We start from the raw sequence: 14,639 nt of genomic DNA on the forward strand, positions 1-14,639 counted from the left end.
TTATGTAACAACGTTGACCTGACCTCAGGAATGATATGTGAGAAAGATCAGGATTTGCCTTCCAGAACTGACCTCTCCTTGTTCATGTGGACTCGGAAGAACAGCATCGTTCACATTAGTGGGTAATTTCACCTTTATGATTGTGGAGTCATGGAGTTTGTTTTGGTGTTACATAAACTCCTTCCATTTCACTGGGCTAAGAGTTTCAGTTTCTCTGCCAGAAATCTTCCAAACAATTATGAAACGAATGTTTACGTCACCAGAATCTTACTTTTAATTATGTCCATGGCTTCATGCCAAATTATGACATTGCTTGACATCCATACTGTTAAATGGACAATGACCTCACAGCCTTGTAGTAGTGTCCCATCATCATGCCATGCTAGATCAATGTCCCTTTGGGCAATGCTATTTGATGTGTTCTATATCTTTGAAGGGTTCCTTCACTACTCAACTATCAAAAAATGTGTTACTACAGAGATTCATGGCCAATCACCTTGTGGCCAAGATCACACAGTAGACCAATCCAAAGCTTTCTTTTAAATCTGTCAGCAAAGCAGGGGTCCGATAAACAACCTTAAAATAAAGTAATCTGATTGTTGGGTCTCCTTTCAAATAATCCGATGAGGAGATTAAATTAAGTCAATCTTTGGCTTTGAACAGGTTCTCGGTCAACATTCTCAAAGCGAATAAAGAACATACTGATGTCAATCTATCCAATGTAATTTAAATTGACAAAAAAAAAATCAGGGACACTTGTCTGGTAAACCAATTTGGGGAATTGTAGCTCTGGAACGTTTTGGATGTCGAGGTTCGGATATAGGCTAAATCTATTAAAAATATTAGTACAGTGAAAGAGACAGCCACGCTCGTCAATACATCCTCTCAAATGACATGACATTTCAGATCAAGCTATAAAATGCCTGCCAAAGAGCTGCTGTCAGACCAGGAAGAGAGGGACAGAGAGGCTATGGAAAAACACAAATGAGATGGGATGGGGAGAGAGAGCGAGCGAGCGAGAGCAGCAGCAGCCCTCCAAAAATATCTAATCTCTCTCTCAATTCAATTTAAGAGCTTTATTGGCATGGGAAACATACGTTCACATTGCCAAAGCAAGTGAAGTAGATTTAAAAAAACACAAGTGAAATAAACAATACAAATTGACATTAAACATTACCCCAGAAGTTCCAAAAGAGTAAAAGACATTTCAAATGTCTATATACAGTGTTGTAATGATGTGCAAATGGTTAAAGTACAAAAGGTCAAATAAACAAATATGGGTTGCATTTACAATGGCGTTTGTTCTTCACGGGTTGCCCTTTTCTTATGGCAACAGGTCACAAATATTGCTGCTGTGATGGCACACTGTGGTATTCCACCCAGTAGATATGGGAGTTTATCAAAATTGGGGTTGTTTTTAAAATCTTTGTTGATCTGTGTCATCTGAAGGAAACATGCTTCTCTAAGATGGTCATACATTTGGCAGGAGGTTAGGAAGTGCAGCTCAGTTTCCACCTCATTTTGTGGGCAGTGTACATGGTCTGTCTTCTCTGGAGAGCCAGGTCTGCCTACGGCGGCCTCTCTCAACAGAAAGGCTATGCTCACTGAGTCTGTACATAGTCAAAGCTTTCTTTAAGTTTGGGTCAGTCACAGTGGTCAGGTATTCTGCCACTGTGTACTCGTTGTTTAGGGCCAAATAGCATTCTAGTTTGACGACAAATTGAGCAATGTGTCAAGTAATTATCTTTTCTCATGATTTGGTTGGGTTCAATTGTGTTGCTGTCCTGTGGCTCAGTTTGTGTTAGTGAACAGAGCCCCAGGACCAGGTAGCTTAGGGGATTCTTCTCCAGGTTCATCTCTCTGTAGGTGATTTTTGTTATGGAAGGTTTGTGAATCGCTTCCTTTTAGCTGGTTGTAGAATTTAATGTATCTTTTCTGGATTTTGATAAATAGCAGCCTAATTCTGCTTTGCATGCATTATTTGGTGTTTTACATTGTAAACAGAGGATATTTTTGCAGTATTCAAATCTCTCTCTCAGACACAGGAGCAGTAAAACTGTCATTAGATTCATGTTTCTGCTGCACCAGTCTCGTGAGCACATACAACATGCCCCCAAACTCACAGCCAATGACAGCCTTCCATAGCTCCTTCCTGCATCCTCACTCCCCCTACTGTTCCCATCTAAAACAACTCGGGGGTTTCTCCACTGAGGGATGTGGGCTGATAAATGGTGAGAGCTGGAGGCATCAGCAGCTGAGACTGTGCTACCATCAGAGCTTCAATCTCTCCTCAGAGCCACCGATCTGATAGCAACGACTCCGCATCAGCATTACAACACATCATAAATCTGATTGATTTAAAAGTTGTGTGATCTCCATTCTCCCCAGCGCTTACCGGGCTTAAAGACCTACCCTCCACGTCACATGACCCTAGTGTGTGCACTACAGTTTCCATATTCCCTCATTATGACCGTAGTGTGTGAACTACAGTTTCCATATTTCCTCATAATGACCGTAGTGTGTGCACTACAGTTTCCATATTTCCTCATTATGACCGTAGTGTGTGCACTACCGTTTCCATATTTCCTCATTATGACCGTAGTGTGCACTACCGTTTCCATATTTCCTCATTATGACCCTAGTGTGTGCACTACCGTTTCCATATTTCATCATTATGACCGTAGTGTGTGCACTACCGTTTCCATATTTCCTCATTATGACCGTAGTGTGTGCACTGCCGTTTCCATATTTCCTCATTATGACCCTAGTGTGCACTACCGTTTCCATATTTCCTCATTATGACCGTAGTGTGTGCACTGCCGTTTCCATATTTCCTCATTATGACCGTAGTGTGCACTACCGTTTCCATATTTCCTCATTATGACCCTAGTGTTTGCACTGCCGTTTCCATATTTCCTCATAATGACCGTAGTGTGTGCACTACAGTTTCCATATTTCCTCATTATGACCGTAGTGTGTGCACTACCGTTTCCATATTTCCTCATTATGACCGTAGTGTGTGCACTACAGTTTCCATATTTCCTCATTATGACCGTAGTGTGCACTGCCGTTTCCATATTTCCTCATTATGACCGTAGTGTGCACTACCGTTTCCATATTTCCTCATTATGACCCTAGTGTGTGCACTGCCGTTTCCATATTTCCTCATTATGACCGTAGTGTGCGCACTGCCGTTTCCATATTTCCTCATTATGACCGTAGTGTGTGCACTGCCGTTTCCATATTTCCTCATTATGACCGTAGTGTGCACTACCGTTTCCATATTTCCTCATTATGACCCTAGTGTGTGCACTGCCGTTTCCATATTTCCTCATTATGACCCTAGTGTGTGCACTGCCGTTTCCATATTTCCTCATTATGACCGTAGTGTGCGCACTGCCGTTTCCATATTTCCTCATTATGACCGTAGTGTGCGCACTGCCGTTTCCATATTTCCTCATTATGACCGTAGTGTGCGCACTGCCGTTTCCATATTTCCTCATTATGACCGTAGTGTGCGCACTGCCGTTTCCATATTTCCTCATTATGACCGTAGTGTGCACTACCGTTTCCATATTTCCTCATTATGACCGTAGTGTGCACTACCGTTTCCATATTTCCTCATTATGACCGTAGTGTGTGCACTGCCGTTTCCATATTTCCTCATTATGACCGTAGTGTGCACTACCGTTTCCATATTTCCTCATTATGACCGTAGTGTGTGCACTGCCGTTTCCATTTTTCCTCATTATGACCATAGTGTGTGCACTACCGTTTCCATATTTCCTCATTATGACCGTAGTGTGTGCACTGCCGTTTCCATATTTCCTCATTATGACCGTAGTGTGTGCACTACCGTTTCCATATTTCCTCATTATGACCCTAGTGTGTGCACTGCCGTTTCCATATTTCCTCATTATGACCGTAGTGTGCACTGCCGTTTCCATATTTCCTCATTATGACCGTAGTGTGCACTGCCGTTTCCATATTTCCTCATTATGACCGTAGTGTGTGCACTGCCGTTTCCATATTTCCTCATTATGACCGTAGTGTGTGCACTACCGTTTCCATATTTCCTCATTATGACCGTAGTGTGTGCACTACCGTTTCCATATTTCCTCATTATGACCGTAGTGTGCACTACCGTTTCCATATTTCCTCATTATGACCGTAGTGTGCACTGCCGTTTCCATATTTCATCATTATGACCGTAGTGTGCACTACCGTTTCCATATTTCCTCATTATGACCGTAGTGTGCACTACCGTTTCCATATTTCCTCATTATGACCGTAGTGTGTGCACTGCCGTTTCCATATTTCCTCATTATGACCGTAGTGTGTGCACTACCGTTTCCATATTTCCTCATTATGACCGTAGTGTGTGCACTGCCGTTTCCATATTTCATCATTATGACCGTAGTGTGTGCACTACCGTTTCCATATTTCCTCATTATGACCGTAGTGTGTGCACTACCGTTTCCATATTTCCTCATTATGACCGTAGTGTGTGCACTACAGTTTCCATATTTCCTCATTATGACCGTAGTGTGTGCACTACCGTTTCCATATTTCCTCATTATGACCGTAGTGTGTGCACTACCGTTTCCATATTTCCTCATTATGACCGTAGTGTGTGCACTACCGTTTCCATATTTCCTCATTATGACCGTAGTGTGTGCACTGCCGTTTCCATATTTCCTCATTATGACCGTAGTGTGCACTACCGTTTCCATATTTCCTCATTATGACCGTAGTGTGTGCACTACCGTTTCCATATTTCCTCATTATGACCGTAGTGTGTGCACTGCCGTTTCCATATTTCATCATTATGACCGTAGTGTGTGCACTACCGTTTCCATATTTCCTCATTATGACCGTAGTGTGTGCACTGCCGTTTCCATATTTCATCATTATGACCGTAGTGTGTGCACTACCGTTTCCATATTTCCTCATTATGACCGTAGTGTGTGCACTACCGTTTCCATATTTCCTCATTATGACCGTAGTGTGTGCACTGCCGTTTCCATATTTCATCATTATGACCGTAGTGTGTGCACTACCGTTTCCATATTTCCTCATTATGACCGTAGTGTGTGCACTACCGGTTCCATATTTCCTCATTATGACCGTAGTGTGTGCACTACCGTTTCCATATTTCCTCATTATGACCGTAGTGTGTGCACTGCCGTTTCCATATTTCATCATTATGACCGTAGTGTGTGCACTACCGTTTCCATATTTCCTCATTATGACCGTAGTGTCCACTACCGTTTCCATATTTCCTCATTATGACCGTAGTGTGTGCACTGCCGTTTCCATATTTCCTCATTATGACCGTAGTGTGTGCACTACCGTTTCCATATTTCCTCATTATGACCGTAGTGTGTGCACTGCCGTTTCCATATTTCCTCATTATGACCGTAGTGTGTGCACTACCGTTTCCATATTTCCTCATTATGACCGTAGTGTGTGCACTGCCGTTTCCATATTTCCTCATTATGACCGTAGTATGTGCACTACCGTTTCCATATTTCCTCATTATGACCGTAGTGTGTGCACTACAGTTTCCATATTTCCTCATTATGACCGTAGTGTGTGCACTACCGTTTCCATATTTCCTCATTATGACCGTAGTGTGCACTACAGTTTACATATTTCCTCATTATGACCGTAGTGTGTGCACTACCGTTTCCATATTTCCTCATTATGACCGTAGTGTGTGCACTGCCGTTTCCATATTTCCTCATTATGACCGTAGTGTGTGCACTACAGTTTCCATATTTTCTCATTATGACCGTAGTGTGTGCACTACCGTTTCCATATTTCCTCATTATGACCGTAGTGTGTGCACTACAGTTTCCATATTTCCTCATTATGACCGTAGTGTGTGCACTACCGTTTCCATATTTCCTCATTAGGATAGATTTTCTTGGAAATAGGAGGGCCACCATTTCCATCACATCTTTGCAGTGTGGCTTGTAAAACAAGGCTTCTGGACAATCAAAACCATTAGCACAAGCCATTTGAAGTAAATGGGAACCAACTGGGCTGGCCATAAGTGTAAGGCCAATTTGAATGCAGCTTAGAACACCTACTACCCAGAGTTGACATGTCAGTGGGAGAAAAGCAGGCAGGGGGGAGTGTGATGACAATCATCAATTGGCATTGAGACAATGATCATGTAGATGAATGAATGAATGTAAAGATGGCATAATGCTTGATGCTTCTAGGAACCTCACATATCAATACATTATCACCACATTATCACCATATTATGCACTCTCGACTCATGTGGGAGGGGTGGATGGGGGACGTGTAGTCTGATCGGAGATACAGCACCAGAAGTGAACATGTGAAAGGTCAGCTATCAGGTTAGTCCGGAAAAAAGGTCAAACTTATTCAGAACTAGATTGTATAGTTAATGCATACAGTCCATGCATATAGGCCTAGAGGCATTCTAAACAAGAGCCAAATAGCTACTTTTAACCAACATAGCTAGTACTTGGTGAGAGGTGAACATATAGGCCTTTTGTGCTTTTGAAAAACAACCAAGCAGCAAATTCCAATGACAAACACCCGCGCATGAAGTTATGCCAATCCCTGGCATGTAATTAACCAGAAACGCTGTTACAGAACTTCACATACCATGCCACCCATCATCCCCCTATATGACCCCTCCCCTCCAGACATGCCACTGCCATTTTAAATGACCACATTGTTCTCCTAGCTTTTCCCAGTCAAAGCCCCTACACCACCACCTCAAACCTGGAATGAAGGATCACTGCTGCCACCTGCCTCTAGCATATGTGTGAACAACGACCATTACAGTTACAGTATTTACACATGTAGTAGTACTTTTCTCAGTTAAACTAACAAAATTTAGTAAAACCTTTTTGATTTACCAAATAAAATAAAAATGTATTGGTCACATACACATGGTTAGCAGATGTTAATGCAAGTGTAGGGAAATGCTTGTGCTTCTGGTTCAGACGGCACAGTAATATCTAACAAGTAATCTAACAAATCCCCAACAACTACCTAACACACACACAAATCCCCCCACAAAAAAGGGGGTGAATGAGAATATGTACATATAAATATATGGATGGGTGATGGCCGTGTGGCATAGACAAGGTGCAATAGATGGTGTAAAATACAGTATATACATATGATATGAGTAATGTAAGATATGTAAACATTATTCAAGTGGCATTGTATAAAGTGACTAGTGATCCATTTGTTAAAGTGGCCAGTGATTGGGTTTCCATTTAGCCAGCAGCCTCTCCAAGTTAGTGATTGCTATTTAGCAGTCTGATGGCCTTGAGATCTCTCAGTCCCAGCTTTAATATAATAATATAATAATATATGCCATTTAGCAGACGCTTTTATCCAAAGCGACTTACAGTCATGTGTGCATACATTCTACGTATGGGTGGTCCCGGGAATCGAACCCACTACCCTGGCGTTACAAGCGCCATGCTCTACCAACTGAGCTACAGAAGGACCAGCTTTGATGTACCTGTACTGACCTCGCTTTCTGGATGGTAACGGGGTGAACAGGCAGTAGCTCAGGTGGTTGTCTTTGATTATCTTTTTGGCCTTCCTGTGACATCGGTGCTATAGGTATCACGGAGGGCAGGTAGTTTGCTCCCGGTGATGCGTTGTGCAGACCGCACCACCCTCTGGAGGGCCTTGCAGTTGAGGGCAGAGCAGTTGCTGTACCAGGTTGTGATACAGCCCGACAGGATGCTCTCGATTGTGGATCTGTAAAAGTTAGTCAGAGTTTTGGGTGACAAGCCAAATTTCTTCAGCCTCCTGTGGTTGAAGAGGCGCTATTGCGCCTTCTTCACCACGCTGTCTGTGTGGGTGGACCATTTCAGTTTGTCCATGATCTGGGGGGTGCTCCATCTGCTGTTTCCTGAAGTCCACGATCATCTCACTCAGCGTCAACAAAATAAAGGAGAGGTTGTTTTCCTGACACCACACTCCAAGTGCCCTCACCTCCTCCCTGTAGACTGTCTCGCCGTTGTTGGTAATCAAGCCCACTACTGTTGTGTCATCTGCAAACTTGATGATTGAGTTAGATTGATGGCAGCATTCCCGTGAAACTGAAAGCGCGAACCACTGCTTTTAATCAGGGCAAGGTGACTGGTAACATGACCGAATACAAACAGTGCAGCTATTCCCTCCGCAAGGCTTTCAAACAAGCTAAGCGTCAGTATAGAGACAAAGTAGAATCTCAATTCAACGGCTCAGACACAAGAGGTATGTGGCAGGGTCTACAGTCAATCACGGACGACAAGAAGAAAACCAGCCCAGTCACGGACCAGGATGTCTTGCTCCCAGGCAGACTAAATCACTTTTTTGCCCGCTTTGAGGACAATACAGTGCCACTGACACGGCCTGCAACGAAAACATGCGGACTCTCCTTCACTGTAGCCGAGGTGAGTAAAACATTTAAACGTGTTAAACCTCGCAAGGCTGCAGGCCCAGATGGCATCCCCAGCCGCGCCCTCAGAGCATGCGCAGACCAGCTGGCTGGTGTGTTTACGGACATATTCAATCAATCCCTATACCAGTCTGCTGTTCCCACATGCTTCAAGAGGGCCACCATTGTTCCTGTTCCCAAGAAAGCTAAGGTAACTGAGCTAAACGACTACCGCCCCGTAGCACTCACTTCCGTCATCATGAAGTGCTTTGAGAGACTAGTCAAAGACCATATCACCTCCTCTCTACCTGACACCCAATACCCACTCCAATTTGCTTACCGCCCAAATAGGTCAACAGACGATGCAAACTCAACCACACTGCACACTGCCCTAACCCATCTGGACAAGAGGAGCTCGGCATTCAACACCATAGTACCCTCCAAGCTCGTCATCAAGCTCGAGACCCTGGGTCTCGACCCCGCCCTGTGCAACTGGGTACTGGACTTCCTGACGGGCCGCCCCCAGGTGGTGAGGGTAGGCAACAACATCTCCACCCCGCTGATCCTCAACACTGGGGCCCCACAAGGGTGCGTTCTGAGCCCTCTCCTGTACTCCCTGTTCACCCACGACTGCGTGGCCATGCACGCCTCCAACTCAATCATCAAGTTTGCGGACGACACAACAGTGGTAGGCTTGATTACCAACAACGACGAGACGGCCCTCGGAGTGTGGTGTCAGGAAAATAACCTCACACTCAACGTCAACAAAACTAAGGAGATGATTGTGGACTTCAGGAAACAGCAGAGGGAACACCCCCCTATCCACATTGATGGAACAGTAGTGGAGAGGGTAGTAAGTTTTAAGTTCCTCGAAATACACATCACAGACAAACTGAATTGGTCCACTCACACAGACAGCATCGTGAAGAAGGCGCAGCAGCGCCTCTTCAACCTCAGGAGGCTGAAGAAATTTGGCTTGTCACCAAAAGCACTCACAAACTTCTACAGATGCACAATCGAGAGCATCCTGGCCTGGTACGGCAACTGCTCCGCCCACAACCGTAAGGCTCTCCAGAGGGTAGTGAGGTCTGCACAACGCATCACCGGGGGCAAACTACCTGCCCTCTACACCACCCGATGTTACAGGAAGGCCATAAAGATCATCAAGGACAACAACCACCCGAGCCACTGCCTGTTCACCCCGCTATCATCCAGAAGGCGAGGTCAGTACAGGTGCATCAAAGTTGGGACCGAGATACTGAAAAACAGCTTCTATCTCAAGGCCATCAGACTGTTAAACAGCCACCACTAACATTGAGTGGCTGCTGCCAACACACTGACACTGACTCAACTCCAGCCACTTTAATAATGGGAATTGATGGGAAATGATGTAAAATATATCACTAGCCACTTTAAACAACGCTACCTAATATAATGTTACATACCCTACATTATTCATCTCATATGCATACGTATATACTGTACACTATATCATCTACTGCATCCTTATGTTTATACATGTATCACTAGCCACTTTAACTATGCCACTTTGTTTACATACTCATCTCATATGTATATACTGTACTCGATACCATCTACTGTAACTTGCCTATGCTGCTCTGTACCATCACTCATTCATATATCTTTATGTACATATTCTTTATCCCCTTACACTCTGTATAAGACAGTAGTTTTGGAATTGTTAGTAAGATGACTTGTTGGTTATTACTGCATTGTTGGAACTAGAAGCACAAGCATTTCGCTACACTCGCATTAACATCTGCTAACCATGTGTATGTGACAAATACAATTTGATTTGATTTGGGGCGTAAACAATCTGTTCTCTTTTCCCTCCAAATGTAATATAACACAATTCAACAAGTGTTCTACACCTCCAGTACGTGCTCATTTCCATTGTTAGCTAATTAATCATGGAGTCAACCAATTACAAACTATTGGAAATCATATGTGGACATATTTAAAATATATTTAACAAAAACTAATTGTCGCGCAAAAGTTTCATTTAAAAACCTGTAGTTTGAACTGACCTGCAACTGCTCGGATTGAGCTGGTTGAAACGTGCCCAAACTATTGAGGGAGTACAAGCACACGATGTTCACTAATCAAGCAATATAGGAAACCAGGCCAGCCTATAGATACATGAGGTGGGTGGGGCAATCTGAGACATGAGCGCGCAAGACATTTAAGTGTGGGTACAGGTCGCACAGACCCGTCTGAATAGAATATGATCGCCTAGTGTGATCGATTACACGTATTTCTAGTCGGAGAAAGAATGTTTCTTTATTGGTCATTAATAATTTTGTCCTATACATGAAAGTATTGTATCGCTTTCGTTGACTGAAAATAGGTTATTAGGCCAACGCGCAACCGACAGACATTTAGCACACCAAATGGTTAGTTTAGCGCTCTGCAGTGTAGGCAAGTTGTACTTAGTTGGAACTCTAGTCTAAGGCAGGGATGGGCAACTCCAGTTCTCGGGAGCCTGATTGGTGTCACACTTCTGGCCCCTGGTCTAATGCCATGGTGATGGAAGACAGAAGCTATACATTATTATAAACTGGGTGCTGATTGGCTGACAGTCACGGTATACCAGACGGTATGAAAAAGAAAAGGGAGAGCCGCACACTCTAGGAGCTCAGATGCAATAATATAATAACCATCGTATCGACAGACAAGCTGTCTTCACCAGGGTATACCACGGGTATGACGAAACATGTATTTTTACTGCTATAATTACGTTAACCGGTGTATTATGTAACCAGTTTATAATAGCAATATGGCACCTCAGGGGTTTGTGGTATATGGCCAATATACCAACTGAAAAGAAACAGCCACCGTAAGTAAATGTGTTATGAAACAACTGAACTACCGAGACCAATATACGGCTAAGGGCTGTATCCAGGCACTCTGCGTTGTGTCTTAAATACAACTACAAATTGCTTAAATAGGCCTAAAGAAATGTTGAATGTTCATATCTATTCCTCTTGTCAACACTATCCTAGAACAAATAGCAGAACTCTCAGCAACCCCCATCTTCCTCTTTCCGTTTAGGTTGCTTTACCCTCTCCATAATTTGTTCTCCTTGTGTGAAACTTTCCCACTCCCTCCTCTTCCCAGCTAGTCCCCATTTGGGTAGTTACCCTCAAATAACGGCTAGTAGGCCTATGTGTATAGCTTAACATTTGCCATCCCCTCCCCCTTCATGCTAGTCACATGAACTCAGCGGAATGTATGGAGTTTGCAGGGTGGAGATGGACAACCATCCCTTATGGTGTCTCGGTAGTTCAGTTGTTTCATAACACATCTACGGTGGCTCTTGTTTCTTTTCAGTTGAAAGGCTGCTTTCACTTTGTTTTCATTCGTTAATTTCCGTTTCTTGTCCATTAAGTGCAACCTGCCTATAGGGAATTCCATTAGGTCTCCACTATTTGAAAAAGGCGCACCCCGTCCAACGTGTGAGACCTGCGCGATAGAAGACAGCACATTCAATTCAATGTCTTTATTGGCATGGGAAACGTGTTAACATTGCCAAAGCAAGTGAGGTAGATAATATATAAAGTGAAATAAACAATAAAAATTAACAGTAGACATCACACATACAGAAGTTTCAAAACAATAAAGACATTACAAATGTCATATTATATATATACAGTTTTTTAACAATGTACACATTCACTATCTCCTACCCGAATGATGGTGGAGTGTGAAATCCTCATCTGTTCATTTTGATACAGGCCAATCCCACATTTAGGTCCAACCCCTCTAGTATAGGCAGCGTCAAGGGCACATGTTTCTGTTTTGCTTCTCTGCTGACTCGGATTTGTACTGTATACTGTACTGTGTAGGCTTGTGTTTTGGATAGAGACACTCACAGGTTTACATCTATTTGCCAGTCATATTGGCCCCCTGGTTCGTGGAGCGAGGGTTGTGTCTGTGTGTGACATCCCACTGTAGGGATAGCCTCTCCTATTTGGTTGAAAATATAGTCACTTGCCTCACTATTTTTCCTAATTCCCACGTTCGGGTGGAGAGGCTATCCTTCAAATTTACCAAAATGTGTTAGGGCCTAGCCATGTTGATGTTGCAAAGTTTGGTAGGCAAATGGTTGGATGTATTTTTTAGCCATCATAAAATGGCTATATATAAATTCTAAGTACAATGCATGTCAATTGAAAACACCAACATCTCTCCTTATGTCAATTCTAAAGTGCTGGCGATAAGAAAGCCATCTGGTGGATAGGTAAGCCACTGATTAAAGTCCCTTAATTCTGGTCAGACACGGCCCTCTATTGGAGGCTAAAAGGTATCACACTGAGGTCTCATGTCAAATTGAAATCATGTCAGATTCTACGGTGCATTCGGAAAGAATTCACATACCTTCCCCTTTCCCACGTTGTTACATTATAGCCTTATTCCAAAACACAATACCCAATAATGACAAAGCGAAAACAGGTTTCGAAATTTTAGCAAATGTATAAGGAATAAAAATATAATTACCTTATTTACATAAATATTCAAACCCTTAAATATGAGACTCAAAATTGAGCTCAGGTGCATCCGCTTTTCCATTGATCATACTTGAGATGAATCTACAACTTGATTGGAGTCCACCTGTGGTAAATTCAATTGATTGGACATGATTTGGAAAGGCACACACATGTCTATTTAAGGTCCCACAGATGACAGTGGATGTCAGAGCAAAAAAACAAGCCATGAAGTCAAAGGAATTGTCCGTAGAGCTCAGAGACAGGATTGTATCGAGGCACAGATCTGCTGAAAGGTACCAAAAAATGTCTGCAGCTTTGGAGGTACCCAAGAACACAGTGGCCTCCATCATTCTTAAATGGAAGAAGTTTGGAACCACCAACTCTTCCTAGAGATGTCCGCCTGTCCAAACTGCGCAATCAGGGGAGAAGGGCCTTGGTCAGGGAGGTGACAAAGAATCCAATGGTCACTCTGACAGATCTCGAGAGTTCCTCTGTGGCGATGGGAGAATCTTCCAGGACAACCATCTTTGAAGCACTCCACTACTCTGGACTTTATGGTAGTAGCCAGGCGGAAGGCACATGACAGCCCGCTTTGAGTTTGCCAAAAGGCACCTAAAGGACTCTTAGACCATGAGAAACAAGATTATCTGGGCTGATGAAACCAAGATTGAATTCTTTGGCCTGAATGCCAAATCTGGAGGAAACCTGGCACCATCCCTACAGTGAATCATGGTGTTGGCAACATCACACTGCGGGTATATTTTTTAGCGGAAGGGACTGGGAGACAAGTCAGGATCGAGGGAAAGATTAACGGCGCAAAGTAGAGATCCTTGATGAAAACCTTTTCCAAAACGCTCAGGACCTGCCTGACTGGGGCGAAGTTTCACCTTCCAACAGGGCAACAACCCTAAGCACACAGCCAAGACAACGCAGGAGTGGCTTCGGGACAAGTTTCTGAATGTCCTCGAGTGGCCCAGCATGAACCCAATCAAACGTCTCTGGAGACCTGAAAATAGCTGTGCAGCAACGCTCCCCATCCAACATGCTAGAGCTTGAGGGTCTGCAGAGAAGAATGGGAGAAACTCGCCAAATACAGGTGTGCCAAGCTTGTAGCATCATACCCTAGAAGACTCTAGGCTGTAATCGCTGCCAAGATACTTCAAAGTACTGAGTAAAGGGTCTGAATACTTATGTCAATTTCGATTTCAGTTGTAAAAAATATATACATTTCTAAAAACCTGTTTTTGCTACGTCATTAGGGGTATTGTGTACATTGAGAGGGGGGGGGGGGTGTAATCCATTTTAGAATAAGGCTGTAGCGTACCTGGAAAGTCAAGTGGTTTGAATACTTTCCTAATGCACTGTACACCCCTCACCCATGCATTATTTATGGTCAAAGGGATGGATTGGTGGTAGAAAAATTACAACACAGAACTGCCACAGTAGCAGATGCTCTATAGACGGGGAATTGGTAGGTAATACATTTTAATGGCAGCATGGAGAAAAGGCCTCAATATTGTAATCAAAGAGAATAGAATCCATCCACTTTCACCCTATGCATTTTTCTCACATGTAACACCAGCTCGAGGTCCCCCATCTACAGATTGAGGAAGCAGTTGATGTCCCTGCCCAATAGGCTATTGACAGGTATAGAAAACATGTGGATTTGTGCACAAACTGGAATGGTAACTAACAAAGAATGT

This window comes from Oncorhynchus keta, chromosome 34 (assembly GCF_023373465.1).
Source record: "Oncorhynchus keta strain PuntledgeMale-10-30-2019 chromosome 34, Oket_V2, whole genome shotgun sequence".
NCBI lineage: Eukaryota > Metazoa > Chordata > Actinopteri > Salmoniformes > Salmonidae > Oncorhynchus > Oncorhynchus keta.